A 26,768-nucleotide genomic window follows, 5' to 3' on the forward strand; every position below is an offset into this window, starting at 1 on the left:
AACTATTTTCAGCTTTTCCCAATTAACATTTTGGTAGTATACTTTAGAGTGATGTTATCTGAGTTTAAGTAGTTTAAGTATGTTAAATATGGACCTTTTGCCACCACATCACAGTGAACACACTGGGGAGACGTGCTTTTTTGGAAAACTCAAAGGTGCTAGCTCCCTGATTCAAAAAGAAATATTTCTCATGTTCATTCTAGTTTATTTTCATTTAAAATCTTTTAGGTTAAGTTTAAGCTTTTAAGAGTTAGTTTTGAGAATTGAGACACAATATTAATACTGTAGGAATTGGTGAGGCCTTGACTTAAAACTTTCTTTGTACTGTGATTTCCTTTTGGGTGTATTTTGCTAAGTGAAACTTGTTAAATTTTTTTGTTAACTAAATTTTTTTCTTAAAATAAAGATTTTTCCACAAGACTGGCACAAGATTACTCAGCAAAAGGTAGCAAAATGACTGGGTGGTTGAAAAGAAATCATTTTAATCTTGATGTATATTAGTGTGAATTTAATAATTTCGTACATCAAATCTATGATCTCCCTTATATTCTTACAATGAGGCTAAATAAAAGTTTAATAAAAATGTTAAAAAAAAAAAAGAGCTTTGCCTCAAACCATATGGGAATGCTTATACTACTTGAAAAATGTTTTATAAATTTGACCCAATATCATACAATGATATTGCATCTGATGATGGAGTGATATTGCCTACTTTTATCATCTTGATTTTCCACTTCATAGCTATGGCTATATACTTAGGAAAACCAAATATTTTACTGACAACTGGGCTTTATAAAGACTTCTTCCACAGTAGAAATTAAGTTTATTTCTCAGCATTTTGCCTGCTAGGAAAAAAACCTAACCCCCAATATGATTACAGTACAGATGTCACAAATCAGAAGCTGAAATATGTCATTAATGTAGGTCTTTGATCATTCTGTTTCTTCCTCAACTATTATAGGACAGCAGAGAATGCTAACGAAGATCTTCCTTATTGATTTGCTTCATATTTTTGAAGTGACTATGTTCAAGTTGATAGTTCAATTATTTATTATGCCTAACTGGTTGTTTTCTTTTCTTAGGAATCCGTCATGAAAGTGGAGACTGAAATAGGCTTCCATTTGTAACTATAAAACCTTACTGAAACAAAGCCAAGTAGTGAAGTCGAACAGTTACAATTTACCAGGACTACAGTATTTGTGTTCAGGAAGAAGGGATGTTTTTTCTAAGATAGAAGAAAAATAAATTTTCTGCACTCAAGTAATTTTCCCAAGTAATTTTAAGAATGAGCAAAAAATACAAGACTGTCAAAACAGACAAGTTTCCATTAAAGAAAGGTGTGAGCAAATACAACTAGCAATTACTAACTGAAATTGCCTTCACTATAGGAGCTATCGACTAGACTGCATAGCATATGCAAGAAACTAATACCTAAGCCTCATTTTCATTTACGGATACTCAAATGAAACCAACTAGCTAATCCAATTACTCTAATCGCACTTTTAAAATTAAATATATTTTTAAGTTTTTTAGTCTAGGTACATAACTCAAAAGCTGCAATTATTAACAAATTCAAGGTCAATTTACAAACATAGTAGAATGATCATTTTTATATAGTAGTATAGGAAATGGTTTTTGAATTTGTCTGAAAAATGCTTAAGCAGACAAGTTCTTGGTGTAGCTACTATTCACATCCAGTTACATTCTTTCAGATCCAGGAATTTTAATGGGGAGAGATCTATGGATCTGTCACTGATAATAAAGACCCTTATTAAAGTCTGGCATGTGCTTTCATAAGTTATATGAAAACACATGGAAAGGTTAATACTGATCTTTCTCATTTGTAAGTTGAGGGATGATAAATATTATTTCTACAAGACTACATAATCACAGCTTGATTTTTTGCTCAGACTTATCTTTAAAGAAGTTATTTCTTAAAGTGTGAGTAAACTCTTAACTCCTGCATATTCTGACAAAAACCTCAAATTGAAAGAAATTTGCCAACATCACACCTCCATAATTTAAGTCAAAATACAGCATTTTAACTCAAGCTGATGGGGGAAATACCAGCTTGCTTTTTCTTTCAACCTTATATAATGTTGAAAGTTGGTATTCTTATCTCTCAGATGCTTCTGAAATGTTAAGGACATGAGTAATGGCTTGAAAAAATGAATGACAGATCCTCACCATCATATTAATATCTTATGAAGCAACGAGCCAAAAATTTTCCATAAAGATATATTTTTTAAAAATTCAGGGTAAAAATGGACATTATAAACTTAACCATTCTTCTTGTTCCCATAAGCTTTGTACTTTTACTAATTTAATGCATACTTGGAGTATTCACGTCTAAATAAGGGTATCACGGGTGATTAATGCAATGTTGGTTAGAGGAAATAAAGTTTAATTGGATTTCCTATTTAATTTGTAAAAGGAACTCACTCCTTTAAAAGGGAAATGCTATAGCCTTCCCTAAAAACCCTGTGGGTTGCAAACAAGTTATAGGCTTTTTTCTACCCACTTGTATTTCTTGTTTAAATAGTTTATATTTATCTAGTAAGGGAAGCCAGTGATTTGGAGCATGCTTCCTAGAAGTACGCTACAGCACACGTTTTATTTGAATGTTGCTCTATCTAAGATATATTTGATTTTTAGAATAGAGTGATTTGAAAAGTATTACATTTGGGGGAATTCCACAGGGAATGCATACTCACCATGTTATTCACCTAAGAAAAAGAAAACTAGGAAGAATCATTTCTGCCCTAGACACCATCTTATACAATCCAAAGGTCAACAGAAATAAATTTGAGGAACTCTCCTCCTCTAGGTAATGTATACCATTTTGTCATTCCAGATATCTACTATCATTAGTGTTCATTCACTGGGAGACTTGGGGCTACTTAATAGATAAAAAATGACCCAAACTGCATTGGTTACTTGACCAGTACATACCCGTGTCATTTTCCTCCCTTCTGTCAATCCCTAACGCAACTCTCTGAGCCTTCTCCGTTTGTTGCACACTAAATAAATAAGATCCTGGAAAGGTTGATTAGAAGTAATATAACCCTCAAATTTCAGTCTCTCAGATGCGTGTTGGTCCTTTACAATTGGCACTTGTGGATACACAGTCATGGTTTGCTTTGTGCCTATTACACAAGTCTAAACCCTGAGTCTATTTCTATACAGAGAGACCTACAACTGAGGAAGGCTCTAGCTGTCTGAGTCCACTTAGTGCTGCAGCATTCCAGTGGGGATTAATAGAAGTATCTTACTATGAACTCTGATGATGTTACTGACCCTGCATTACTTCATCATATTAGTTTTCTCCATTCTGAAACTGCAGGAGGCACCATAATTTATTTGCAGGTTTTCCCTGTTTTTCACAGTCTTCTATTTTTGTCAACAGTATTAAATAGTAATTTCTTTGCCTCAGTTTACTCTGGTAAAAAAAGAGGAGAGCTGGAACACTGGTTGAGGAATGAAGATAAGAAGAGGTGAAGATCAGTATTTCTTTGTTCATCTTCAAAGGTACTTTTCCATTTTCATGTGTTTCATTCTATAGGAATAGCTTTCTTTGATTTGATAATTAGAATATGATGAGAAATAGAATCAAGCTGGTAAGCTGTTTGTGACAACATCCCACTAAGTACTATTTCTTTAAATGTTACGCATATTTCATCAAGGAGTTCTAACCTTCTTTATCATCTTAGTCTTCAGAAAAAGTAAGACACAATCCCCCATAAAAATCCTAATCTGCATATTAACCAAGTTTTGCTTCTCTTTGGAGGAGGTGGAATAAAAATGCAAGTAAACAATGCATCAATGTAAGTAAGGAGGGAGTTTTCATTTACATAAAGCATCATCCAAGTCTATGTGAAAACTAAAAAAAAAAAAATCTACATTAGTAAAGTTGAAATTCATGAGATCCTAATGATGTTTCCCCAAATTCCACATGCCTGGCACTGAATGATTCACTTCCTGAGCATTGACACAATCAGATCCATTGTTCCTTTAATTTCATTATTTTTTCCTGTAAAATAGTTCCTTTTCAGACAGATAACTGTGATAGGTAATGACAAGTATGATAAAAACAGAAATGTCCTTAGTTAACAATGAATGATTAAACTGTCTCCATAGTAGTCAATGCAGGTCCATATTCCGTGTGAGTTAAAAGATGACTTTGGAATGTGCTTCAGCCATCATTTAAATATACATTGTTCAGCATGAGAAAATTAGCTTCCTGAATAACGCTTTCTAAAAAGCATCTAAAATAAATGCAGCAATCAGCAATACCTACTGAATCCACGTCCAGAAAATTTCCATTTTTAGATGGAAAGAAGAATATAATTCATGGCAGAACTTTGTTTCAGGTAAAATGGCACATTTGACTCTGAAAAGAGCATTTTGATTCTGGTCAAAGGTTGCATCTAAATACTCAAAACAGGAAAGGCTTCTTCAGTTTTCCGTTTGCTAATTGTTTCTAATCTGTTCTGCAATAAGAAAACACAGTGTGCTAATGGATAATCACCAAGAAGGAAGGAATGGCTTTTGGCTAGCTCCCATTCTCTTGAGGTCTGATCAAGGCATTGGCTCTGGTTTGGAGGTTCAGTTACCTACTGGGTAGCTGCTGGGTGCTGTCACCAGCCAGCTGACACATATGAGATTTTGGAGTGTCCCTTTGCTCAATAAGACCCTCGGCTTTCGCATTTCCTTTTTTATTGTTGTGTCCAAAGCCTTATTCAGGGTTTGTAAAGTACTTGTACTGTGTAAGGAGCTTCACCTTGGATAAGACTAGTTTCTCCTCCACCCCCAATATCTAGATTATGGACTAATGGAAAGGAAATATAAACAGTATAAATTGCCCAAGTGAAAAACTTACCTCAATGTTTTTCTCTCAGAGTTTCATATTGTGCAACATGGTATTCAAAGCAGAAATTTTCTTGCCTAATTAAAATTTGCTTTTGTGAATATTAAAAGGATTGTGCAATATTTTAGCCTCTCAGACAGGGAAGGGAAATTTGCAAGTGTATAGCTAAGCCAGCCCGAAATTAAAAATTTTATAGGCTCAGAAATCACTAATCAATCTTTAGTCAAACTGCTCAACAAATCCATGATGCAGTTAACATTTGGTTGATGATCTCTGCACACAAATAGTTAAAAGTTGAGTATTGAGCTATAGGGAACAAAATCTAAAGAGAAGCTGATATCTGTCATAAAAGAATGCACTGAAAACCTATACTACAAACCGAGATGACCATTTGTAAACTCATGCCTTGAGTATAGGCATCCACTAAAGCTTTGAGAATGGTCTATTTGAGTTCTATCTGCATACTGGCTTTGGTCTAAATGAGTCATTTCAACTACTCTTCCTCACCTTCAACTATGAAAGCGTACAAGAAATGAATGGATATGTAGTTGGGGATAATCCTAGTGACATTCAAATAAACAGGCACAGTTATTTTATTAAAAAGTTAAACTGAGGGTGGCGCCTGTGGCTCAGTGAATAGGGTGCTGGCCCCAAATACCGAGGGTGGTGAGTTCAAACCCAGCTCTGGCCAAACTGTAACAAAAAATAGCCAGGCGTTGTGGCGGGCACCTGTAGTTCCAGCTACTTGGGAGGCTGAGGCAAGAGATTCACCTAAGCCCAAGAATTGGAGGTTGCTATGAGCTGTAAGGCCATAGCACTCTACCAAGGGTGACACAGTGAGACTCTGTCTCTAAAAATAAATAAATAAATAAATAAAAAGTTAAACTGGCTACCTAACTAAAATCCAAATACAATTTATATTAGATGTATAGGGTGTATGTATGAGAGAGAGAAAAAAAGAGAGAAGAAGAAGGAGGAGGAAGAAGAGGAGGAAGAGGAGGGTAGAGATAGGACATTCTGGTCTATATTGTCAATGCTTTACACTTCACTCAACATAATTGCAGCTGAACTTTAATTATTCCAGCACCACAGTGGGGAAGCCCTACAGAAAGTCCCACAACATCTTCTTCTGTGATTCACCTGTCTATGTGGTATTCTTTGTCATCTGATCATCTACTAGTCTAATTTAGATCTCACTTGGCACACCCCCAGGGCTGCTCTTACAAACAGGCAGCTGCTGCTAAAGCATTTTCTTAAATGGTTCCATAAATGAATAAGTAAAGAGTAGGGCTGTTCCAGTGGCCTGTTTTGGCTCAATGGTACAATCTCCCAGCTGGCGAATTCCCCAGGAAGTAACCACTACAAGAACAATCTGTTTGATTGATGCAGTGAGATCTGGAAGTTGCGATGGCATGAAGCTCCCTATCCAGATTGGAAGGAAGCTTTGGCTTGCACAGTCCCTTGAGGATATGAATGTGAAAGGTCATCCTACATTTTTTTTTTTTTTTATTTTGGCTAGGGCTCTCAAAAAGCTCAAAGTTATTACCAATTATTAGTCAGGTTTGAAGAGTTATATTCAGGTCTCCCAAAAGATACATCATTTCTTTGTTTTGCTGAAATTATCTCATTTAAGTGATTTTAAGAGAAAACATTCAGAAAAACAAGTAATTAAGTTCAGCGGCAAAAAGGAACCTGTTACAAGAAACATCAGTTTGTGCATTGATCTTCAAACACAAGTCTGCATGTATGAGAGAGACAAGAGCAAAACAAATTCATAAAAATTATCTTAAGAAAAAATATTCCAAGTATGGCTAATTATAGAATACATGGCAGTTAAGAAATGTCAAGAGGGCTTCCTACATAAAGCCAAGAAAAATTAGTTTACCTCTTTTTAAAAGAAGCACAGAGGAAGGACAAAGGAACAGAAAAAGATAAAAAAGAGAGGAGGAAATCTGGACTTCCCTATACCAATAGCCAAGGATGGTCTGGATCCAAGAATTCAGGCAACATATACTGCCTAGTTTGGTTCAAAGAAGTTCAAAGAAAAAAAATATGAGAAAGAAGTTCCTTTCTCATCCTTCTCCACCTTCCTCATCACTACTGCACTTAGTTTTATTCCTATGTTGTTTTTAAACTTGGTGAATACGAAACTTAAAGGCATGCTGGGTCCAATGAGCTCCCTGGAAGGGAGGAAACACAGCCAAGGTCTCTGTTTCCAGAAAAGGGGTCCTCAGTGCCCAAGCACTTGCTCCTTTAGTCCCTAATATGCCTGTGTCCCTGAATAGTATATTCTTTCTCAGAATTTCCAGGGATTACCCCAAGGCAAGATCCAGATACTGCTTAAAATTCTTTCGTTCATAACTAATTGGAAGGGACAAAGCCAGGCTACCTGCCTCTCCTGATAGTAGGAGTCTGAACCTGCATCAATTCTCTTTCAAGTATCATGGTGATTCTACAGCTACCTGGGGTTTGGTTCAATCCAGGGCTCTTAGGATCTCAAGTTATTATTGATCTTATTTTGTAATTAAGGTACTTTCATCCTTGTGCACTCAATAACAATTATGCTTACTGCAATGGTTCCTGACTGGCTTAAGGGGACAGTGGGTGAGCTGACACCTGTGCCTTTTAAGCAGACACAGAAAAAATAATTTTGGAAGATTTCATAAGTACTTGGAATCCATGTATTTACAACATATCCTTTCTGGATGGGCCTTTGGAACTGTATCACAAGCACCTAGCATACTGTAGTTAATGCCTAAGCATTAATTCTGAAAAAAAGGATAATATGAAAAGCATTTCATTCCCCCTTATGAAGAATATGTGGTGGACTATTTTGTAGTTTATGCTTCAGTATTCTGCAAGTGCTCATTAGATAAAAGTGGTTTAGCTGAGATGTAAATGGCACTTAATTCTTGAAAGGAAAAGAGAAAGTTTTTACCCTCATGTAAAACTGGTGGGAAAAGTATAAGCCTGATCACTTTTTAAATAGGCATTAGGATAAAATAGGGCAACAAATGGTGCTGTTTCAAAATATAAAAGAACAGCAATCTGCTGTCAAGAAGAAAAAAAGCAACAACATCATCAAATAAATGACAGGGGATATAGGATTGAGAGGTACCTGGTCATCTGTTCCCCAGGTAATTAGATGAGTAAGGGCCCTGTTCCCAATGTTTTTTCTTTAATTTTAACATGTGTCCTATCTCAAAGATGTTTTGATAGGGAGTTTTGTCCTAAGATTAAAATGTCCCTGGCATTTATACCATATTGCTTAACATGACTATCCACATTTTGAAATCAAGATGTTCAAACTCTGAATAACAGCAGTCGAGATTCTAAACTGACAAGAAGCATAGATTTTCTTCTTCCCGAGAAAAGCCTGAGTTGCTATATTACCTCACAAACATCATCAATAAAGATGCAACAACTAAGAGTTTTTCCCTAGGGTGTAACACACAGTAGGCACTGGCATTCCTGAAAGAAAAGATCAGGTTTTTATTGTCAGAATCGAGCCTTCTTCAGTCTCCTGCTAATGAGGAAATTTATGAGAAAGCTACATTTTCCTAAGGTATGGTCCAAAAAATTATTAAGAAGAGAATAATTAAATTAGAAAAGAAGCACTTAAACAGAGAAATTGGAACAAGACAAAACGTACTAGAAAGAGCATTAGTTTGGAGTCTGAAGACTTGGTTTCCGATTCCAAATTCCAACTTTGCCACCTATGTATTAACTGTGTATACTTTGGGAAGCCATGGCATGTCTCTGCACATTTGTTTCCTCATCTATGGAGAAGAATAATCCCTTCCTCCTCTATCTCTCAAAGTGGTTGCAGAGATCACATGAGGAAATCAATCTGAAAATACTACAAATTTTAAAATGCTAAACATATGAGGGCTGTCCAGAATGTATCTAGACATGTAATATGAAAAACAGAGACATTCATGGCTGGATACTTTCCAGATAACCGTTGTATGTCACTTGCAATTATTATATATGACTGGGATGCAGAAATAAACACAACTTATAAATAAAAGATCATTACTAACTATTCCATCTTACTTTTTTAAGAATTCAAGTGCCTCATCTGGACAGAGCTTGCACACACTTAGGTGGGAACAGTTCCCTGTTCACCAAAAAAAAAAAAAAAAAAAAGTGAAATAAACAGAAAACAACCTACCTTTACACTATTAACTGTTTAGCCAATTAAATACTTTAGAAGATTATTTTAATATATGGAGGAATAGTTATAATAATGAGAACAAAGCAGGTTTCAAACATGGTATGCAGAGTGATTACATACATACACATTTTTTTCCATTTCTTTTGTGGTCTAATATATGAGAGAGAGAGAAGTGGGGAATGAATGTGCAGGGGCCAGCTAGACTCTATAGGCATCTATAATAGAACATTAACATTGGTTTTCTGTGGTTAGGAAGATTTTATTTTATGGATACCTTTTTGTGTTTTCCAATTTTTCAAAGAAACATATATTACATTTGTAAACAGAAAACAAACATTCACAAAATCAGTGTTGTGAGGGAGAAACTAAGAGGGAGAGGAGCTCAATTAGAGACTTAAAATTCTTGCTCAACCTAAGACTGTAAAAGAGTTAAAAAGACATTTTAATAACTTCTAACGAGACATAGCAGGGTTGAGTTTCCTCTTATGAGTAGACAAGCTGAATTTTCATGAAGCACCGGATTGATGGGGGAGACTCCAGGTGAAATGGCCTTGAAATCAATTTCCGGTCAACCTTTGCCATGCGGCGTAGCCTGTGCCCCCTGTATGGGAAACCCTGCCCTGCACTCCCTTCAGTAAGCATACAGATAGAGTGCAGACCAGGGTCTCCCAACAGCAGCTGATTCAACACTCCACTCCAGATTTTCTCTCTTCAGTTGTGATTTTATGTGGGAAATGGATGGCCCGTTGAGTTACCTTATCCTTTTGAATTATCCTGCTTCAGTGATGGAAACTGGTTCATGAGGGTAGACTGTGGCCTTGAGGATCTATTTGTCTCCTGTAAATCACTATACTCTTGGATTTTATATGTATCTTATTAATTTAATATTAAAAATAAAATATGAGAAGTTAATACGTAGTAGGATCCCCATAGTCTTTCAAGAATTTTAGGCTAGTACATATTTGTCTGTAGTCTACAAGTCATTATAGGCATTGTAACAGCAAATAATATCAAACATTGCTAACTTGATATGTATAACATTGTTAAATACTGAGCATGTGTCATCCCATTTAATCCTCTTAAGAAGGCTATAAGGTCTATACTACTATGACTCCCATTTTATACATGGGGAAACTGAAGGATAGATTAATTCCTTTGCCCCCAAATTAAAAACCACTTAGGCATTTCAGCTAAGTTTCAAACCCATGTAATATGGCAAGGACCTCCTCCTGAACCACTGCAGGTATTTTGAAGGCAAATATTATGTATCATTTATTAATGATGCTGGAGCCTGTTAAATAAGGACATCAAAAAGTTGGGGCCACAGAGCAGGAACGAGGGATATTCTGTTTTACTTTAAGATGGAAACGATGACTCCTTTATTAGCTATTCTGAGTGTGAAGAGCCAATAGTGATAAGGTAATGTGCACTGGCCAGTTGGATATTTGGGCCTGATTATCAGGAGGGAAGTGGTCTGTATATGAATGGTAACTGTAGCCATAAGAAGATATTTAATAATCTAGAGAATGCAAGCAAAATAGACAACTACTGAAGCTGGAAACTGGGGGGAGATAAAATATCAACCATTTAAGAAGAGATGAAGGAAGAGGAAAAATCAAGATAAAAAATAATAGTGGTGGTGTGGAGTACCAAAGAAAGCAGTGTTGTGAATGCCAATATGAGTTTTCAGTGAAAAAGAGGGGATAAATATGGTTCAATACGCAGAGAGGAGAAATAAGGTAAGAACTGAAAGGAACAATGAATATACTTGGCAGACACTCGTGCCTTTAGCAAGAGGAGTTTAAGGATGGTGATGAGGCCAGGGGATAGAATGAAGAGGGTTCAATAATTAAGAAATAAATGAGGAAATAAAGGAACCTCTTGCCTATTAAGGGAAAGAGACAGGTAAACAATTTGAGAGGGAAAGAGTTCCAAGAGGGACTTGTTAGGCTGGGGCGTCCTAGAAGGACCCACATGCCAGTAGGGGAAACTTAGTAGTCTAGGAGACAGTGAAAGTGCAGGAAAGGGGATAAATGTTGCTAAGTCTCCAAGGCTTTAAGAAAGGATAGTTCAATAGAAAGATAGAGGGCACAGGCCTGAAAAGAAGAGGAGCCCTTCTTTTGGGAGAGGGCTGTTGAACCAAATGATCTGTTAATGTCCGTCACAATATTGTTGTCCTTTGCTAAAGTACAGAAAAACCCCCACAGCTAATGTACTGAATTTGGAGAAACTAGGAAGGGATTGTACTCCCATGGGTTTAAACTGGTTCTTTATGGCACAAAACAGTGTTATAAAGCAGCCAGCCTATTTCAGATAACTACCAGTAACCCCTTCACCTGATGCTAAACCTAGACTTTTTTAAAGGAAGATTTCTCTTTTCTTTTCTTGCCTGTCTTCTTCTAAAAGCTGAGAATAAAATGGGATTCCTTTGTATGTAAATGTCACACAATCTACATGCTAGCTGATAAGAATATTTTGGAAATATGTCACTTTAATAACGTGGACTGGATCTCTCTCTCTGCTGACCGCCGCCACCTGTCCTTGCTATCTCTAGATTCCTTCTCCTCCCTAAAACATCTTTAGGGTTTCTCCTCTGTGCATAACAAATAACAGCATGATTTACATTTCAGCACTTCTTCAAAGAGGTTTCCAGGTGCTAGATACAGGCAGCAGAAAAGCTTGTGTTTTTTTTTTTTTTCTTTAGATCTAAATAGTCTGAATCTCGGTATTGCTCATGGGAACTGTTTCAAAGGCTGAAGTGTCAGAATCAGAAAGGAAAGGAATGCGTGGGTGGGAAGTTCTACATGCAAACCTGTCATACTATTCTTTCATTTCCAGACCTGAATATGCATGGATGCAGAAATTATAGCTTATTCCAAGGTTTTTATTGTCAGCATCAAATATAACAAAAAAAATGTCAAGAAGATCAGATTGGTATAGTTAGGTGAAAATGTTCAACAGACTTTATCTTTAACTCAAATTGCCCTATGTGTTAATAAGTCCTTTCATGCCCTGTGAATATACAGTAGAACCTCCATAGCTGACCACCTCCTTACATCGACCATTGACCATCTCCTTAAGTTGACCTCATTTTTATAGACCAGATATGTACCCCATGTAAATATCAGCATAGTAGGCCTAGTTCCTTATGTTGACCATCTCCATATGTTGCGTGGTCAACTACAGAGGTTCTCCTGTACTTTAAGAGCTCTAAACAAAGTTTAGAGTAAAATCTCATTTATTCAAATTTCACTACTTAGAATTTTATAATAATTTAAAAAACAAAATAGGGAAGAAATTTGTTTTCCTTTATACATACAGTACAAAATAATGACATTAAAGAAGGAACTTTAAAAATACTTGCAAATCAAATTATAAAGATGCATGCATAAGGATGTTCACCATCAAATTATTTTATAACAACAACAAAAAAGGAAACAATTCAACAACAGAGGACTAAATAAGCAAATTATAGGACATACATACAACAGAATATTATTCATCTGTTTTAAAATAATGATGTGGATATTCATTTTTTGACATAAAAATACATGCACAAGATGTGAGTGAAAAAAGCAAGTTACAGAACATCTCAGAATTATCATATTTCTGTACCATCAAATATATACATGTGTATGTAAATATAGAGAAAGATATATAGGCACTAGACACTGAAATCTTTAGGAGGTGAGTTAGGAGTGGTGGTTTTTTTTTTTTTTTTACATTTTAATGTAAAGTAAAAATTAGACAAAAAAGCATTTGTGAATAAACTCTTCTGGAATCTGAATCCTCAAACAACTTATATTAATGCATAAAAAAACTGACATCCTAATTATATGTCACTTCATTAATTCAGGTTCTTACTAAATAAGTGTTAGCACAGATTAAATTAATCTAGGAAATAGATGTAACTATACCTCTTTAAATAATATTTATAAGACCTACCCACTCCATAATTATATTTTAATTGTAAGTGGGTTGTGTATGTGTGTGTGTGTTTGAACTGAACAGTTAAGTTTCAATATTGTTCTTTAGTCATGGCACACAAACACAGCACCTTGACCATCACCACCACCACTACCATCATTATTTCCATTATAAATCTGTATCATCATAAAGAATATTAAAAAGAAATAATTGATTACATATATCTCAGTGGAAATAAATGTGTACTTAAAATACTCAGTATTCCTTAGCAACAAATCTAAACATGTGAGAAAGGAATCAATGATTGGACTATAGAAATTCAATATAAGTTAGGCTGAATGACATCTCTATTTCATACACAGGCATACTCTAAGCAAGTAAAACCTCTGTTTTTCCTATTTATATTTACCTGCTTGGGGACCAATCAGCATGACCATACCAAAAAGAATAAAATTATGAATCTTAAAAACACAAGCAACATTTTATTAATACATTTTTCCCATTATAGAAGTTGGATATTTATTCACCACTTGGAGTTTAAACATTACTCTTAGAAATTGCTTCATTGCCTGAACTAACTTATCAATAATTAAATATTTCAGCCCACATTTATTGAACATCTGTATGTCAAGCACTGTTCTAGCCACTGGGAATAAATTACTGAAACAAAATAAAGACCCTGCCCTCAAGGAGCTGACATTCTAGTAGAAGGAGTCAACAAACATGTTAATATGTAATACTCATTCATTCATTCATTCATTCAACAGAGACAGTGAAGAAAACAAAATTCTTGCCCACAAGGAATTTATATTTTAGTGTGCAGATACAAACAATATATAAACATTTTATTCAATAAATATATACTCAACACATTTAACATGACTTGACCTATTTATATGTGCTATATAAATCATGAATACATAAAATGGATATATAAATAATGCATAATGGGAGAAGGAAAATAATCGTGTCAAAGAGCTATTTTAAATTAAGTAGTCATGGAAGCCTCGGTGCTAAAGTGATATTTGAACAGAGACTTGAAGGCAATGAGGAAGTGAGCAATGGTGATATCTAGCTATTTCTTGTGCCTATTCTGGAAATAAGCAGAAGAAATAGCCAGTGCAAGGCTGTAAAGCATGGGTGTGTTTGTTACAATGTGATGAAGGAACAGCAGGAAATCCAATATGACTGGAGCACAGTGAGTGGTGAGTGAACGTTAGGATCTACAGGTCTACGTAACAAAGGGCCCTATGGGCCACACTAAGGACTTGAGACTTTGGAAATTCATGGGAAAAAAAAAATCTGAACAGATGAGTTATTATGTGATATGACTTACTATTAGAAAGATAACTATGTGGAGCACAGGGTTGGGAGGAATAAAGATAGAAGCAGGAGTCTAATTGGGAGGCCCTTTACAATAATTCAGGTGTGAGAGGGCAGACCTAGGAAGCAGAAGTAGAGGTGATGAGAACTGCTTTGGTTCTAAGGTATATATATTTTAAAGGAAAAGCCAAAGTCTGCTGATACATTGGGTGTATAATGTTAGAGAAAAATAGGAGGCAAGGATAATTCTAAGGATCTTAACCTAAGCAACTGGAAGGACGAGGTCACCATTTATTAAGATGGAGAAGGCTGTAGACATGGAATATTCAGGGAAGAGATATGAACATTTCTACTTTGGATATATTAGCTAAATGATGCTAGTTAGGTATCCAAATGAAGATGTCAAGGAAGTGTTACATCAAGAAGGTGAATACAGAAAAAATAAGAACAAGTTACAAAGTAATTCCTGGGCCCACCAAAAACTAAAGGTAAGGAAGATGAGAAAGAGCCAGGAAAGGAGACTTACAAAGACCAGCCAGTGAGGTAGGAGGAAAACTAAGAGAGTTTGGTATCCTGAAAGTCAAGTGAAGAAAAATTTTTCAGAAGGAAGGAGTGGTAAACTGCATCAACAACCACTGTTAGGTCAAGGAAGAAGAGGATTGAAGACTGGACATTAGATTTTGAGGAGTTGTGCTGCAAAGGGAAATTGACAAGTGGAGTGGTAGCTGGTCTAGGATGTATAATAAAGGGAGGTTTTTCTTATAAAAATGGGAGAAATAAGAGCACATTTATATGCCGACATGGAAGATTTGGTAAAGAGGGAAACTTGATGATGGTGGGGGGGAGTACAATTCCTGGACTGATTAAATTTGAGTAAGAGATTTGGGGTTGAATCCAGTGCAAAAGTGTAAGGTTGGCCTTACTAATCTGAAACTAACAGATGAACAGCTATAGTCTCACATAAGAGGAAAACACAATTAAATTCAAAAAGGGGGGAAGGGAGAGGGGCCTAAAACAGGTACAATGTAAGGCTATTTGGCACACTTCCAGGGTGAAGGACACAACTACATCTCAGTCTTTGGACTTTACTTTACAAACGCAAATAATGTAACCTAATTGTATATATCCTCATACTAAACTGAAATTAGAAAAAAAACCAGAAATAAAAGAAAACGATACATAACAACAGAATAAAAGACAGAGTATGGGGCCACAAATAGAACCAGGTGAATAGATACGGTGGTAGAATATAAGGAAATTTTGTTTTGACTTTTTTTTTTCTATGAAATAAAATCTTTAGACCAAGGGAGTGAGGGAGATATTCAGGATTTCAGGACAGAGAAGGTACAAAATATTTAAGTAGGTTGGCATCAGAGTAATTCAACTAGGGAAATTCTAATACCTACCTAATACGAAAAAGGAGGAGGAAAGGGGGAAGGAGTAGGAGGTAGAGGAAAGAAGGAGGAGAGTGGGTAAAGAAAAAATTGAGTACTTACTAGTTATTGGGCACTTCTCTAAGGTTCTTTAGATGTGGTAACACACTTAAATCTCTCAACCCTATGACCATAATTTTCTGTTATTACCATTTTATAGATGAGAAAATGAAGTAAAATCAATAACTCCTTTGACTAGGAGGCTTACCAGGGTACATTTACAGTCATGAATTTAAAGCAAAACCAGTCAGTGTGGTTATGTTTTACTCTAGTAGCACCAGTATAGATTGGCATAGACGTGGATTTAACTAGGGTTGGGGTGTTGACAGTTGATCAATGATGGTGGGAGAGATAAAAAAAAGTCAAATAGTGATGTATGAAAAGGTGATTACTATGAGGTCTGTTTCACCTATACTGGGGAAAGAGAAAAGGGAGGACATGGAAGGGAGTTGAGGGTTGGGGAGCTGTGAAAATTCGTTAGAGTGAATATACTGTCTCCCAGTGGGATTAAAACTGTACAAGTCTAGGGACTAGAATGAATGAATCCTAAGAGTAGAAGGTAAAATAGTCAAAGTGGGACGCTTGAAATTGAGATGGTGGGCATGATGGTACACACCTTAAATCTCAACTAACAGGTTGGCTGAGGCAGTAAGATCACTTGAGCCCAAGAGTTTGAGACCAGGTTGGGCAACATTGTGAGACTTCATCTCAATTATTAAAAAAAAATAAAGAGAGAAATGAACTGAGATGAGGCAAAAGACAAAAGTTACTATTGATCCAAGGTTTTCCATAAGATTAGATGACTGAGACAGTAGAGAAGATCACTGGAGGAGAAAACTTCAAGGAAATGAAATGTCACAGCACTTGAGAATCACCTACATGGATACTGAAATCATCAAGATTATAGCAAGAGTAATACTGGAGGGGGTGACAATGAACTAGGAGACAAAATTGTCAAGGGCCAATGGAGAGAATGACATTTGTCCTTGGAGAGAATGATAATCAAATACAAGAAAGGCTCCCAAAGGGTTTTAACTTCGCTTCTCAGGAGGTGCAATCAAGGGAGAACTAAATAGTGATGTACAGCATAAGGCAAGCTCATATGGAAGGACGTACATTGGCTATTTCTCATGGTTTTAGTTCTGAACCCCCAAACTCTTGCTTCTTCCTCAAGTAATCAATTCATTGTTTCAATCAATTTTCTGCTTGTTAACTTCTGTTGTTATGAACTTGTTACAAATTCTATGGATAATTTCTCTCATGGCCTTTTTCTCAATGAAGCAAGCTAGACATCACATGACGCAAAAGGAGACAGTTCATTGCGACAAGTTCCAAAGAGAAATGTTTGTTGGATAAAGATGTATTTTTTTAAAGTCTTGTCACTTAGCACAAGAAATAGGATTTGTTTGACTGCAGGCCAAAGGAAAATCTAAATCTTCCTGAAATGTGTACTCATCTTAATTTGTTATGAAAATCTTGAGAAATTATAACAGTCATCTTTTAAATTTTTAACTCTAATTATATACTACATGCACCAATGCTTCAGTGAAAGAAAACATCTTTTCCTGATTTTTAATTTATTATATAAATATTATGTAAGAAATATAAATAATATATAAATACTAAAAATTATATTTATTATTTTTATATTTTTAATTTTACTCCCTTTTTCACATGAAGCAATTCTGATCTTAATGACAATGTGATAAATTAAATCAACACCTATACAAAAGGGAGTGAAAAGTTAAAGTAAGTTAGACACTGTCTAAAGAGTCCATTTCTTTTGTTTTTTCTTTTATAAAGGTAATAAAATTACTTTGAAACTTCGATAGAAGCATAAAATAAGAATCAGAGATAATTCTACCATGTTGTAATAACCATTTTCAATACTTTAAAATATGATTATTTTAATGAGAGCCAAGAGACGAGTTCTGAGTCCTCCAAGTGTTATTTTGTTGCTGTTGTACCCTCTCAATCTTTGCATTTTGTAGTAATTCAGGCTTCTGCTAAATAATGGAGAAAACAGATGATAGTTTCTAAGCTATCATTGCTATTCATTAAGGGTTTTTCTCTAGACAAGAAATAATTGTTTTGAATGAATAAAGACATTTTCAATCTACAGCAAAATCCAAAGGGGGGGGCAACTAAAGATAGGAGACAACAGAAAAACATATGAGGAAAAATCTGGAAAACAATTTCATACTTTAGACTTTTGATGGCTCTGTAAATCTGCAACTACCTTGTCCCTGGTCCTACCAAACCTATAAGGTCTCTTAGCCTAAGAAACAGGGTCAGTTGGAACTAAAGTATAGGCTAAGTTTATGGAGCCATTCAGGGTTCAAAGTAATATTACTGATCAAAGTCCAGTAATATTTATTTCTATGAATTTATCTTTTCTTCAACAATGTCTTACCGACTTCATAAGGCCTTAACCATGCCCTCAGTCTTCCAATCTCTAAAATAGGAAAAATACCAAGGGTAAATGGTTATCATCTGAATTCAAGACTGGATCATTTTTATGGAGACTTTCATGATTTCCTTACAAGGAATTCACAAGTCTATCGACTCTTTCCCATAAATCAGTCAATGAGAAATTTAAGAGGTTGGGAATATGATTAATACTTAAAACTAGATCTTCAAATTTACTTGACTCTTTCACATGGAGATGTTCATATTTCATTATATTATATACTGCCCATTATAGTTATGCATTGATAGGACATCTCTGCAAAACAGAATAGCAGGAATAGTGATGAACTACAGGAAGCTATCTTAGGAAATAAAGCAGCATTACAAAGAAATTATCCCTTGAAATAGGTAACTAAGCTCTTAAGATTCTGTCATGTCAACTTTTTCTTTTAGTAGCTTTCATGATAATTGAACACATACCATTCAGATTTATCTTGGGTCCAAAACAAAGTCAAAAGAAGCTACAGATGTGAGACGATCACAACGTCTTATTTGTGCATAGAAACAACTAGACCATATATTTTTATTGCTAGGTGGATGAGACATAGAAATCCTTTGTTCTGAAATGATCCTAGACTTATATAACAAAGTTAAGTGATTGTTTTTTCCACTGATATTAACAGCTTATTTAACTAAGAAGAGCTTTCAGCCTATAATGAACAAAGAAGGAAAAATCACTCAAATAAAACAGTGTGACAAAGCACTCACAAAATTGTTCTTTTTATAAAATGTTTCATTAAAAAATTCTAAATATCTCGATGGGTTTTTCACAAGCTGCAATTCTAAGCTAAAATTAAATTTTAGACTCTACAATTGCATGAGCCTCAAGAAATGTTTCTAAAACTATTGTTGCATAGAAGAAACTGGCCATAGTCCAATGTTTATTCAGCCACAGAGTTGGGCATGCAAACATTTTTTGAGAACTTATATATGACAGACAATTTACATCAGTAATCTCATTGGACCCCAGGAATAGGTAATACCACATTTTTTATTAAAGATTCTGTATAGTAACCTGCTCAAATCCACACAGCTGGAAAGTGATAGGATATACAGGCATACCTCAGAGATACTGTAGATTCAATTCCAGGTCACCACAATAAAGGAAAATCACAATAAATTGAGCCACCAGAATTTTTTGTTTTCCTGTATATATAAAAGTTATGTTTATACTATACTATAGTCTATTGAATGTGCAATAATAGCATTATGTCTAATAAAAAAAGTTTATGTACCTTAATTAAAAAATACTTTATTGTTTAAAAATGCTAATAATCATCCAAGCCTTTAGCAACCATACTATTTTTGCTGGTGGATGGTCTTGCCTCCACAACAGATACTGAAGGATGGTGGGGCTGTGGGAATTTCTTAATATAGGATAACTGTGACATTTTCTTTATCAATAGTCTCTTCCTTTCAGGAAAGATTTCTTTTGTAGCACATAATGCTGTTTGAGAGCATTTTGTACACAGTAGAACTACTTTCAAAATTGGGAGTCAATCCCTTCAAATGCTGTGGCTGCTTTATCAACTAAATTAGGTGATATTCTTAATCCTTTGTTGTCATTTCAACAATCTCCATCTTCACCAAGAAACACCAAGTTCCGTCTCAAGAAACAGCTTTCTTTGCTTATCCATAAGAAGCAACTTCTCATCTGTTCAAGATTTATCATGAGATTGGAGCAAGTCAGTCACATCTTCGGGCTCCAATTCTAATTCTCATTCTCTCACTATTTTCATCACATATGCATTTACTTGCTCCACTAGCCTCTTGAACCCCAGTTCAAGAGGATTGGAATCTTCTTCAGAATTCCTGTTAATTATATTTTGACCTTATCCTGTGATTCACAAATGTTCTTAATAACATCTAAAATGGTGAATCCTTTCCAGAGGGTGATCAATTTACTTTCCCTAGACAGCTACCTTATAAAGTATATTCCTTATATAATAAGACTTGAAACTCAAAATTACTCCTTGATCCATGGCCTGCAGAATGGATATTGCATTAGCATGCATGAAAACAGCATTAATCTCATTGTACATCTCCATCAAAGCTCTTGGACAGTAGGTCTCAATAGTGGGCTTAAAATATTCAGTCAATAATGCTCTAAACAGATACAGTGTTATCCAGTTTTTGCTCTACCATTGGTATAGCACAGGAAAAGTACATTTAGGACAATTGTTAAAGGCCTCAGGTTTTGTAGAATGGTAAATGAACACTGGCTTCAACTTAAAGTACTTGTTTGCCTTACCTCCTAATAAGATAATCAGCCTGGACTTTAAGGCTTTGAAGCCAGGCATTGACTTCTCTCTAGCTACAAGAGTGGCATCTTCTTCCAAACAAGGCTGTTTCTATGCTGAAAATATGTTGTTTAGTGTAACCACCTTCATCAATTATCTTTAGATCTTTTGGATAACTTACTGCACCTTCTTTATTAGCACTTACTGGATCATACTGCATTTTTATGTTCTAGAGATGGCTTCTTTCCTTCAACTTGATGAACTAAGGTCTACTAGCTTCAATCTTCTCTTCCACTGTTTCCTCATCTCCCTGAGCCTTAATATAATTGAAGAGAGTTAGCAACTTGCTCTGGATTGGTTTAGTTTAATGGAATGTTGTGGTTGCTTTGATTTTCTGTCCAGATCACTAAAACTTTCTCCATATCATTGATAAGACTATTTTGCTTTCTTATCATGCATGTGTTCACTACAGTAGCACTTTTCATATCCTTCCAAAATTTTTCCTTTGAATTTTCAACTTAGCTAACTGTTTGGCTTAAGAGGCCTAGTTTTCAGCCTATCTTGGCTTTTAAGAAGCCTGCTTTAGTAACCTTAATCATTTCTAGCTTTTGATTTAAAGTGAGAGACATGTGACTTTTCTTTTCACTGGAACCCATTCTGGTATTATTAATTGACCTAATTTCAATATTGTTGTGTCTCAGGGAATAAGAAGGCAGCTTGAGGAGAGGGAGAGAGATGTAGGAAAGGCTAGTCAGTGCAGTCAACACACAGTATTGTTTTCCTACAAACTTGATTGTTTTTCAAAATATGTTTTTATTTTTATTTCAAAATATTAAGGGGATACAAACATTACGTTTTGTGGATAGCTTTTCTAATGCTTAAGTAAGGGACACTAGGGTATCAATTACCCCAAAGTGTTCATTGTATGTGTTGAATAGGTTTATTCCTCCCCTGTCCTCCTTCCCTTTTCTTGATTTCCATTGACTTTTACTTCTCTCTGTGCCCGTGTGTGTACATCAATTAGTTCCACTCATTAGAGAGTACATGTGGTGTTTGTTTTTCCATTCCTGAGATACTTCACTTAGGATAATGGTTTCCATTTCCATACAAATTGCTGCAAAAGATATGAATTCATTCCTTTTGATGACTGAGTAGTATTCCATGGTGTGTGTGTGTGCCTGGGTGTGTATGTGCTACATTTTGTAAATCTACTCAGGAACTGATGGGCACTTAGATTAATTAATTCCACATCTTTGAATTGTGCTACAATAAACATTCATGTGCAGGTGTTCTTTTAATAAAATTACTTCTCCGTTGTGTAGATACCCAGTAGTGGCGTTGCTAGATGGAATAGTAGGTCTACTTTTACTTCTTTGAAGAATCTCCATACTCTTTACATAAAGGTTATGCTAATTTGCAGTTCTGCCAATAGTGTGTAAGTATTCCTTTCTCTCTGTATCCATACCAGCATCTACCTTTTTTTTTTTTTTTTAACTTTTAAAAGGACTCCTTGTCTGGTACCACACACAATATTTTACCAATTAAGTTAGCTGTCTTATAATGGTGTAGTTCATAGTACACCGAAACAATTACAATTGGGACATCAAACATGACTGATCACAGATCACCATAACAGATATAACAACAAAAAACGTGGAGATACTGTGATAATTACCAAAATGTGACACAAATACATAAAGTGACCATGTATTGTTAGAAAAATGGCACCAAATAGATGTGGCTCAATGTAGTGTTGCCACAACCTTCAATTTGTAAAAAATACAGTATCTACAAAGAACAATAAAGTGAGGTATGCCTGTATATGCTTATACCTATACTGGGTCTCAGGGGTGAGCTACCTCACATCCCTATTTTCTTTGGCCCTAATACATGGAACCCAAGGCTATCTGTGGCTACCACTATAATTCTTTACTCTGCTTCTCTAAATATATTTTGAGATGGAAAATTTCATGCCTTTCCATGTCTAAGAAATATAGATAGTGCCCCCACAAGTTGTACCATTGAGGTGATCTATCTAAGAGCAATAAAGAAAAAAAAAGTACCAAGAGTAGAAAGCTACATCATGGAACTCCTCAGCATTGTCCTGAAAATAAATTGGTCTCATAATCTTCTTAGTTCCTGACATAATTTTACTATAAATCCCTATCTTCAAACATATCTTTAGAAAAATACTTGGTATCATTGATCTTAATGTGTTTCTCTAAAATGAAATAGTTTGTGCATAGACAGGAATTTTGCATTAGACTCTATGTCCTCTGAAAGTTATCCTTAATTTCACTGTCATTTAGGGATTGATGAAAGGAGTCTGTAAACTATGAAACAACTTTTCCTGCTTCACTTAGTAGGGAATAAAATAGAACTTCTCGGGTATAATTTTCAGCAATACCAAAGACCAGTATTGTTGATACTTGATAAGATTAAATATAAAGGAATAAATAAGCAAAAGTAAGTGAAACATGGTGCATCGGCCCTTCTAGTCTTGGATGTTTATCTGCTAATGTAATAATTCCTCTGAAGAGTTCTCAAGTATCTTTTCCTGCCAGCAAAAGTCATATAAATTGTAGGCAATCGTGGCTTACTAAATTCATAAAAGATAGAAAGTTCCTATGAATACATAATAAGCTTGCTGATATTTGGTATTAAAACTAACAACACCTATTAACACAGTAAATAACTTGAGCACTTTTGGGGGTAAAATTATTTTAATTTGACCTATGATTACATTTTTCTTATATTCTGTTATGCCCAGGGATCCTTTCTGATGAATACCAACTTTTCTAATACTGTTTTACTGAGTTTGGAATTGAACTACAGATTGGATAATTACCATCTAAGGGAGCAAAGCCTCTAACTACCACAATTACCCACATTAATTCAAATTGCATGAAAAGAAAAATAGCAAATGTTTGGAAGACAGCACTATGGGGAAACTAAACAAACCAGAACAACAACAACAAAAAAATCCCTTAATATTAGCAGAGGAAGGAAATCGTGTGTTTTCTCTTACCGTATGGGGTAATGATTGAACTTTAAATCCACTCGATTTGCTTCCTGAGTCACTATCAGTGGGGTAAAAATACAGACTAGGCAAGTGATCCCTTGTTAGATGATTTAAAAACTAAGAGCAACATGAAAACATATTTCTAAGCTCAAATATGAAATTTTTCAGCTTGGAAATACCCAGTTATGTACCTTATCATTTTCAAAAGCTGTCTGCCTCCCATTATACACAGCAAATTACTGTATTTTGACAGCATTCATAGTTTCATTTGTTATATGAGTCATAGGCCACAGAAATGTGACATTTTCCATAGTTCAGCAGGATGAAGAGCAGCGCCATTAAGCAAAGGCAATTAAAAGGCACTAACAGTCATCCTTTATTGGTCAAGTCTAATTACATCCCCAGTAGAATTCTAATGTTCCTTTTATATAAATAAACCAGACAATTAAAGGCAGAGAAAAATAAAAGAATGCCATCATGAAAGATTCACTGTTGTGTCCACTGTTGTGATCATGAGGGGACAATGATTGCTCATTTCCTCAAGTATATCTTATCTATCTCAAAGATAGAGATACATCGCTACTCAGCACTAAGGAGCACTCATTAGATCTGCATTCTACTGAACCTCATTGCTCTGGATTTTACTAAAAACTTAATAATGAGTGCAAAGTATAGATATTGCTTACTTGCAAAATAGACTGAAGATGCCATAGGAATCAAATAAAACCTATCATTTGATATTTGAGGTAAATGAGAACCTAACAAATGAAGGGAGATGTCCAAGTCCACACATTCATTTGAACGGGGCTTAGAAGCTACATTTCTGGCTTTCTAGTTCAGTATGCCCATATTTTGAAACATACATAATTAGAATCTCCAAATGGTTCCTTACTAAAGTGCATCATTCTTGACCCAATCACCTCTTACTATGTAAAAGAAAGAAACCATTCATTTTCTCTCAATCTTTGGCCTCTTTAGTAAAATTTTTACCTACCATCTATTTACTGAATACTGGTAGTATATCTACTGGGTATTTAGCAATGAATTTGGTATGGTGAGAAATATAAAAGAAGGAGAAAGTATCATTCTGATCCTCAGAGAGTTTAAAAGATGGTTTGGGGTTACCAGACTTACATGCAAGAAATATTTGGGAATAAAAGAGGTACGTGAAAATGTTACACACATCATGCTCTGAGAACACAGTGAGGCACTGAGATGCATTTGTAGGCTTTTAATGAGGCTGTAACAGCCCAAGAAAATAGTCTGATGGTATCCAATATTTCTTATCTCTAATCTTTGTATTTACAACAAGTGAATTAATAATGAAGCCTAAAGGTTTGGTCTTAAGAACATACAATCCAATCTTTCTACTCAAGAGACTTTTGTTAGATAAAAATGTGGAGGTAGCAAGTCCTCCTGTGAACAATTTTGGAGAGAAGGGGATGTTTATAGGAAAAAGAAACAGTGAAGCAAAAACAAAACAAAAAAAAGAAACAATTCTGTCTTATCTGAATTCAGAAAAGCACACCTGAAGGGAAAAGAACTACTAGATGGTCTTACAAAAGAAAGTATCAGTTAAAAGCAGGAATTGCAATTGAGTTAGTACACTTTGTTTAGCAAGCTCAGGAAGATACAATACAACTGCCTAGAGGGACACATTTCCCTTGCATTAAGTGGGATGACCACTAAAGGTATGTAATTGCCTTGGGGATCACTGTCAGTATCACAACAGTAAGAAAAGTGTCTAAGACCTTTGGAAACTCTATGAGTCTGCTATAAGATCACATCATTGAGTCTCATCAAACAACAAAAGAAAAGCTCATGTATCTTAGTAAGAAAACCATGTAATGGTTTCTTGGCTGATACCACCTAACAAACAAAAGAACCTTACCTACAACTTCTAGAATGAAAGAACTCTTTCAGTGTGACTTTATACCATAATAAAAGTATCATCAATGAAAAAAATGGTCAAAATGATGAATTTCAAGTTATCACTTTTTATTTATTTGTTGTTACAAATTATACCTACTCAAACTTTGCATTAATTCAACAGTACAAAACAACAATCCAAACACAGTTGTTTTTCTTGACTACTTGATAAGTGCACATACTGTGAAGTAATGTAATATAGGCCATAGGGCTTTGAAAGTATAAATCACCATATGTAATAGTATGAATTTTATTATTATTATACTAGGCTGTCTCTATAATCCTAGCCTTCAAGTCCTATAAACAACTTAGAATGGAAACCATTTGTACAGCAATGTTTCTTTGGCATGCCACAAACTAAACCCCTATGGGATCCTCCCATACACAGTGAGAACATTAATATTAAGTGTCCTCCCCACCTCATTAATTTTTGACCCATGATGGATTCTGATATAGCAGCTCTAGCATGTGGCTCCCTGAATGTGTCATTTCCTCAATATACTGGATAAAACACTGGTTCATGATGAAATGGTATAGTTTGGATGGCCACAATGGCAGCAAATAAAGGTTCAATACAATCTCATAGAAAAAGACAAATTCTCCTCTACAGCTGTATTTAAACTCCCTATGAGGAATATTATTTTTTTGGGGGGGTGAGTAATGTGTTATTTGTAACTTTTAAAAATAAAAGTTAATATTAAATTCTATGAAGAAAAGTATTACTTATGCAAAATTGATACTGGTTGTATTCAGGTTTTTTCTAATGCTCCCTCCAAATGTTTGAGAAAATAGTGTAACCACTTGGTTCAGTGAACCCATATTCTAATGTATAACCTATTAAATAGTCAGTCATTGATTCATGAAGAAATTAAATATTGGTAACATTTAGTAGAAGAAACAGTTACTGTGCTTATAAAAGTGAAATGGGAACATGATGAACAATTTATGAAATAATTAACTCATGTGCCAGAAACGAGCAACTTGTTGATGATACATTCCAGGATTTTTCACAGTGGACCCAATTTTCATTTCCCCTGACTTGCAAACACTACACAAAGTTTATATTCACCAGTTTCAGGCAGGCTGAGACATATAAAAAGCAGGATTAAACTACAAATAGATGACATTTATTCAGTAAACTAGTAGGCTAATATCACATACTCTTGTGACACATTTCACAAAGACAGATCTTAATACGTGTATTCCTCTATACTTGGTAGAAATTCTTGACTTACTAAATTTTAGATTTGATGAAATCTATATAATGTCAGCTAAGAAAATTGCAATTACATCAAATAAATGACTCAAACAAAGTGTGTAAATGAACCCTATACTTGAGGATGAGTTATAGTTAGAAACTAAGTCTAGAATGTGGTATGTG

At 35.0% G+C, this 26,768-nt stretch overlaps 2 protein-coding genes across 6 annotated transcripts in view; one reads left to right on the forward strand and one right to left on the reverse strand.

Moving 5' to 3' along the window:
* The window catches only part of LOC100964489 (heterogeneous nuclear ribonucleoprotein F), a 2,101-nt gene extending 1,683 nt beyond the window's left edge, over window positions 1-418 (forward strand). The window contains 1 exon segment of the mRNA XM_012809934.2: window positions 1-418. This exon segment is cut by the window's left edge and continues 1,365 nt beyond it. The gene's annotated coding sequence lies outside the window, so the exon portion shown is untranslated.
* Window positions 1-26,768, reverse strand: part of FGF13 (fibroblast growth factor 13) — a 528,354-nt gene that overhangs the window by 27,854 nt on the left and 473,732 nt on the right. The window lies entirely within an intron of this gene.

The sequence above is a fragment of the Otolemur garnettii genome, unplaced genomic scaffold (assembly GCF_000181295.1).
Source record: "Otolemur garnettii isolate 467f Iridium unplaced genomic scaffold, OtoGar3 scaffold00117, whole genome shotgun sequence".
Lineage (NCBI taxonomy): Eukaryota > Metazoa > Chordata > Mammalia > Primates > Galagidae > Otolemur > Otolemur garnettii.